The sequence below is a fragment of the Cyanistes caeruleus genome, chromosome 8 (genome assembly GCF_971803275.1).
Source record: "Cyanistes caeruleus chromosome 8, bCyaCae1.hap1.1, whole genome shotgun sequence".
NCBI lineage: Eukaryota > Metazoa > Chordata > Aves > Passeriformes > Paridae > Cyanistes > Cyanistes caeruleus.
In genome coordinates this window covers 31,487,805-31,494,946 of record NC_141708.1, presented here as the reverse complement: position 1 = coordinate 31,494,946, position 7,142 = coordinate 31,487,805, and the positions used below count along the sequence as shown (strand labels likewise).

The window sequence follows — 7,142 nt, the reverse complement described above, 5'->3', positions numbered from 1 at the left end:
ACAAAATCCCAGAAAAATCACACAAAATTCCCTAAATCTTCTCAAAACACGACCAAATTCTAGAAAAATATCCCACCAAATCTCCACAAAATCCCACAAAATACAGGAAAAATCCCTCAAGATCCCGAAATCGTATCAATATCCCACAAAATCACACAAAAATCCCACAAAACCTCCACAAGTTTCCACAAAATCTAAGAAAAATTCCTCAAAATTCTTCAAGTCTCCTCAAAACTACACAAAGTCCTTGAAAAAAACCACCAAATTCCAGTAAAATACCACAGAATCTCACAAATTCCCACAAAATCTAAAACAAGTTCCTCAAAATTCTTCAAGTCTCCTCAGAATCCCACACAATTTCATAAAAACCCCACAAAATTCCAGAGAAGTCCCACAAAACTCCCTAAATCATTTCAAAACCCTACCAATTCACAGGAATGTCCCACAAAATCTCCACCACTTCCCAGAACATCCCACAAAAATCTCACAAAAATCCCTAAATCTTCTGAAAACTCGACCAAATTCCAGAAACGCCCCATAAAATCAGCACAGTTTCCCACAAAATTCAAGAAAAAACACCACAAAATTCCCTAAACCTTTTCAAAATACCACAAAATTCTCGAAAAGCCCCACCAAATTCCCGAAACATCCCACAAAATGTCCTCAATATCCAACAAAATCCCAGAAAAGTCCCACAAAATTCCCTAAATCTTCTCAAAACACGACCAAAATCCACAAAAATATCCCACCGAATCTCCACAAATTCCCACAGAATACATAAAAAATCCCTGATAATTCTTCAGTTCTCTACAGAATCTCACAAAATTCCAGAAAAGTCCCTCAAAGTTCCACAAACATCCCACAAAATCTCCCCCGTATCCAATAAAATTCCAGGAAAAATCCCACAAAATTCCCTAAATCTTCTCAAAACACGACCAAATTCCAGAAAAATCCCACAGAATCTCCACAAATACCCACAGAATACATGAAAAATCCCTGATAATTCTTCAGTTCTCTACAGAATCTCACAAAATTCCAGAAAAGTCCCTCAAAGTTCCACAAACAACCCACAAAATCTCCTCAATATCCAACAAAATTCAAGAAAAATCCCACAAAATTCCCTAAATCTTCTCAAAACACGACCAAATTCTAGAAAAATATCCCACCAAATCACCACAAATTCCCACAAAATACATGAAAAATCCCTCAAGATCCCTAAATCGCCTCAATATCCCACAAAATCACACAAAAATCCCACAAAACCTCCACAAGTTTCCACAAAATCTAAGAAAAATTCCTCAAAATTCTTCAAGTCTCCTCAAAACCACACAACGTCCTGGAAAAGGCCCACCAAATTCCAGAAAAATCCCACAGAATCTCCACAAATTCGCACAAAAATCTAAATGAAATTCCTCAAAATTCTTCAAGTCTCCTCAAAACCACACAATTCCAGAAAAAACACACAAAATTCCAGAGAAGTCCCACAAAACTCCCTCAATCATTTCAAAACCCTACCAATTCACAGGAATGTCCCACAAAATCTCCACCAATTCCCAGAACATCCCACAAAAATCTCACAAAAATCCCTAAATCTTCTGAAAACTCGACCAAATTCCAGAAACGCCCCATAAAATCAGCACAGTTTCCCACAAAATTCAAGAAAAAACACCACAAAATTCCCTAAATCTTTTCAAAATACCACAAAATTCTTGAAAAGCCCCACCAAATTCCAGAAACATCCCACAAAATGTCCTCAATATCCAACAAAATCCCAGAAAAATCACAAAAAATTCCCTAAATCTTCTCAAAACACGGCCAAAATCCACAAAAATCCCACAGAATCTCCACAAATCCCCACAGAATACATGAAAAATCCCTGATAATTTGTCAGTTCTCGACAGAATCTCACCAAATTCCAGAAAAGCCCCACCAAATTCCAGAAACATCCCACAAAATCTCCTCAATATCCAACAAAATCCCAGAAAAATCACACAAAATTCCCTAAATCTTCTCAAAACACGGCCAAATTCTAGAAAAATATCCCACCAAATCTCCACAAATTCCCACAAAATACATGAAAAATCCCTCAAGATCCCTAAATCGCCTCAATATCCCACAAAATCACACAAAAATCACACAAAACCTCCACAAGTTTCCACAAAATCTAAGAAAAATTCCTCAAAATTCTTCAAGTCTCCTCAAAACCACACAAAGTCCTTGAAAAGGCCCACCAAATTCCAGTAAAATCCCACAGATTCTCCACAAATTGCCACAAAATCTAAAACAAATTCCTCAAAATTCTTCAAGTCTCCTCAGAATCCCACACAATTCCAGAAAAAACACACAAAATTCCAGAGAAGTCCCACAAAACTCCCTAAATCATTTCAAAACCCTACCAATTCACAGGAATGTCCCACAAAATCTCCACCAATTCCCAGAACATCCCACAGAAATCCAACAAAAATCCCTAAATCTTCTGAAAACTCGACCAAATTCCAGAAACGCCCCATAAAATCAGCACAGTTTCCCCCAAAATTCAAGAAAAAACACCACACAATTCCCTAAATCTTTTCAAAATACCACAAAATTCTTGAAAAGCCCCACCAAATTCCAGAAACATCCCACAAAATGTCCTCAATACCCAATGTTTTCTGCTGCACTGTTTGTCATAAACAAAATGAAGATTTAAAAAAAGCCCCACAACCTTAATAGCCTTTTGCAGAAATGAGGCAGACCCAGCAATCTTGAAGCAGTCATTGCTTCAGTCTTTCTATAACTCTGAAGACAACTAAATGAACACAGAAATCAGAGCTCTCACACACCCTACAGCCAACAGCTCCCAAAATTATTAAAACCCTTATTGATTCAGTTTATTGCAGATGCTGTCCTGAAGCAGAAAAGGTGATTCTGCACTTCCTTAGTCCTTTTCCCTTGGACTGAGGTTTGGTTTGGCCTTGTGTGGTCCTGCTGAAGAGCAACAGAGAGCAGTGACAAGGCTTCCTTCACCCTGGGATTATAAAATCTTGTTGTTTGGGCAGAGACAAATCCCTCCCTGGCTACAGCCTCCTGACAGCTACAGGGGCCAGGACCAGGTGTCCCCTGAGTCTCACTGAGTACTTGGTTTATGCAAAACATTGGGGCTCATTCCATTTGCTGAGAAGAAGAGCCAAAGATGACACACCTTGGGCACCGTCCCCTCCTCACCCCAAAGTGCCCCCCAGGACGGCCTGTGGCTCATCAAGTAACATTTCTGCAATCAGGCATCGCCAAAAGTGTTTCTAACAACACATTCCATCACTTCTTGTCACTTTTTATTCAGTGCAAGCATGGAAATGTCTGAGATAGACAATGGAAAGCAATACATAAAATCCAAGACAAGCGATCATAAATGGCCCTGCTGGGAAAGCAGATCCCACGGAATTGGATGGAGGTGGAAGGTCACTCCTAACACATTAAATACAACAGCCAAAGCAGATCCTGATGTCACCCTGATACTGAGATGGAAAAGTCACCTGCTTAAAATCATTGAAAAGGAAAAGAAGGAGCAGGAGGACAGGTGGGTAGGTGTGTTGGTAACTCTGTTAAACACAGTTTAAAAAACCCCAAAACGCAGTAGTTATTAACCAGATATTTGAGGAGGCACAGCCACAGCTCTCTGCAGAACATTTACAAAGTGCTTGACAAATGGAAAGCTGGATCTTTTTCAGCAAGTGCCGTGGGTGCTGTGCACCCAGACCTGGAGCACCAGGGCCATCCATCTGCCTCAGGAGTCCTGCTTTCATCCTTGGAGTGTGCATCCTTCCATCCTCCAGTGTGCACCGGCACTTCAGATTGAGGTAAGGACAGCACTGAATAGGGGAAAAAGAGCAGGAGCTATTCCCTCCATTGAATATTGATTGGCACCACCACGTGACACATTCACTTGAAGACGAGCACAAAGGGATTACAACACAATTGTCCCTGTACAGAACAGAAACCAAGCTTCTCCTGCTGCTCTGGCCGGTCCCTAAACACAAGAAGGAGCTGTAGGTTTTCTCCATCGCTGCTGGTGCAGCTGAAGCCTTAAGTTCCTTAAGCCTTTCCTGTTTCCCTGAGTTGTCTCTCATTTCCATCACCTCAAAATGGGCATCTGTGGCACTATGAGAAAGGGCAGCATTTTCCTTGGGAAACAGCCGGAAAAGAACCAGAGCAGGTGTCCCAGACTGGGGGCTGCCCCTTCCAGGGGATTGTGTGTCAGCTCTGTTAGAATTGCTAATTATTTAGGCACCTAATTGGCTCTGAGGAGTGGATTGGGGAGAGATGGAAATGCAAGCCCTGGGCTGAAGGCCGTGCCCGAGGTGTGCCCAGCTCCCTGCACACCTTTTCCCCCCAGGTGCAGACCGGCTCCAGACGCTGCACATGGAAGGCAAGGAGAGCTGGGAGCCGAGAGAGGAGCGGTTTCTCCTGGAACACCGGGAGCCCTTCCATGGCAGCAGCTCATTCCCAGCCCCTGCCCCACTCTCTGCTCCCAAAGGTCACCGGGAACTCGCCCAAGGCCCGGGGGGCTCGGCAGGGCTTTCCCACCTGGGCCGAGTGCCACAGGAGGGGCCCCTGCAGGATTTCTGTCTCGGTCGGGTTCCAGCAGCTCAGACTGGCTCCTGCATCCAGCAGGGATTGGGTGGGGATTTGGTTGGGGCTTTTTGTTTGCTGGTTTGGCTTTTAGTTATTTAGAGAGTGCTTTGAGGGTCAGTTTTGCTGCTTCATCAGCTTTACCCCCTGCCCAGCTGCCTGTTGTGTGCATGGAAGGGTTCAATCTGCATTTCGCTTCTTCTGCACCCCTACTTTATTATTTTAGGCTCTTTATTTTCATTTTTCTCTTTTCCTTTTGACTGTTTTTTCCCCCTTTCATTCCCCCTTTTTTAATATTTATTTTCTGCCGTGGGTTTTTTTCCCCCCCCCTCTTCTCTCACGTGACCTCGGTGCTTTCCTGTCTTTTTGTAAATTTTTCTTTTTTCTTTTTTTTTTTTTTCTTTTTTTTTTTTTTTTTTAATCTTCTCCTGATCAGAAGCCCCTGGGGCAGCTGCACAGCCGGGGCCACTCCTGGCTGTCAGAGAAGCCGGGAGCTGACTGCTCTACGGGATTTGTTTGCTCCCAGGTCTGCGGCTCGGGGCTCTCTCTCATCGTGTTTTATCAAATAAAGTTCGTGTGGCATTCCTGGCTTTGACGATGGTGTTTTATTGGGATGTGCCAAGCCCGGATTCCCCGGGAAGCAGCAGGACGGGTTTCCCTGTGCCTAAGGACAGCCCCGGAGCCGCGCAGTGCAGAGAGAAGCCGATCCTAAGCCACTGCTGATGATCATAACCGAGTTGAAATTAGAAGAAATGAGAAGTCCCAGCTGAAACCGATACAGAAGCAAGTTTTGATTGGTTTTCAGAGCCTCCTGCTTCATACGCTTTGCCTCAGGAGCCAGGGAAATGGCTCCGATTCCCCTCCCGATGCTGCTGCTGGTGCGGAGCTGCCGGCCGGGCTTCAGGGCTGCTGCGGCTCCCAGAGACAGCCGGCGCTGCCTTCGGGGGCTCGGAGCTGAGCCCCGCTCCTGCAGCTGTGGCTCACACAGACCCTTGGCTGTGTTTGGGGAGCTCAGAACCAGACTCACCCCATCACTTTGGGGCTTCACAGAAGGCGGCGAGTGCCGCGTTTGAGGGGCTCAAAATTCAGGCTCAGAGCTTAAAAGCAGAGACCGAATCCTGCGTTTTGGACTCTGACAGCAGCGGGCTCACGTCCGGCCTGGATTTGGGCTTCAGGCACAGAGACTGAGCCCTGGTTTCGGGGTTTCGGTCCGAGCGAGCGAGTCCAGGCTCCAGAGCCCGAGTGCCGCCGATTGACTCTCAAAGCCAGGCTGCGCTGGCCAAGTGCAGACAGCGATGAACCGAGCTGAGATTTGGGGACGTGAAAGCCCGGTCCCTCAGAGCGAGCATCCGGGCTCACAGAGAGCAAGTTGTGCATTTTAGGGGCTCGAGGCAGAGACCGAGTCCCGCCTTCTGGGGATTTGGCTTCACAGAGCTTCGCGTTCGGGGGGCTTGAAGTAAATCCCAGCCGCGGTGCTTCGGTGTTCAGAGCGGGCTCGTTCGGGCAGCGTCAGTCGCAGCCTCTCAGCTCTAAGGGCCGCCTTTGGCCCCGCGGAGAGCTCAGAGCCGGCGACTCGGAGCTGCCTCTGGGGCCGGCGGCGGAGCCGCGTTTGGGGCTCGGAGCGGAGCCCGAACCCCGCGTTGGGGGCCACGGGCAGAGCCCGGCCCGGCGCGTCGGGCTCCGCTCGGGGCCCCGGGGGCCGCCTCGGCACCGGCAGAGCCCCGGCTCCCCGCGGCCGGAGCGGGACCGTGCCCGGGGCCCCGAGCGGCCGGAGCGGGACCCGGGCGCGAACCTCCGGCTCCCGGCCCGGCCCCGCCGCAGCGCCCCGGGCTCGGAGCGGCCCCGCCGAGAGCGCCCGGGCCGGGCCGGGGCCCGCACAGCGCCGAGCGGGGATCCCGAGCGAGGCCCCCGGGACAGCGGCACCCGCGGGGCGGGACAGGAACGGGACGGGATGGGCCAGGAGCGGGCCAAGAGCCGGGGCGGGGCCGGCGCAGGTGTTCGGGGTTGGGCCGGGCGGGGCCGGGCAGGTGCGCGGAGGGGAGGGACGGGGGCGGGAGGGGCTTAGGGGGGCGGACACCCCCAGCCCCTCCCACCCGGGACACCCCCCTCCGGAGAGGCCCCGCCCCCCGCCCCTCCCCGGGGCTCCTCCTCCGGAGGGGGCCCACCCTAAATCCCCCCCCTCCCCACCCGGGACCCCCTCCTAACGAGGGGGCCCTTCCCAAACCCCCCCAGCCCCCCAACCCTCGCTACCCCACCCCAGACCCCTCCTGAGGAGGGGCCCCCCTGACCCCCCAGCCCCGGCCCGGTGTGATGAAGGGAAAGCCGGAACCCCGGCAGTGTAGGGCGGTGTTGGCAGCTGCTGGGGGGACCCGCACAGCGGCTCCGGCCCCTTTTGGGCACTCAAAGCAGGGGCGCCGGCTCCGGCCCTCGGGGCTTTATTATCCGGCGCCCCGAACCTCGCGGCTTCTCTGCCAAGGGCAAACAGAGACCAAGGGGAGAAGGGGACACGGGGACACGGAGGGAAAGGGCCGAGA

At 50.2% G+C, this 7,142-nt stretch overlaps 1 long non-coding RNA gene across 1 annotated transcript; it reads left to right on the top strand.

Annotated features, from left to right (window-relative positions):
- LOC147651969 (uncharacterized) lies at nt 1-5,193 on the top strand. Its single transcript, XR_015290062.1, has 2 exons — nt 1-3,836; nt 4,373-5,193. It is a non-coding gene; the product is annotated as an uncharacterized LOC147651969 (long non-coding RNA).
- The last annotated feature ends 1,949 nt before the right edge of the window (nt 5,194-7,142 follow it).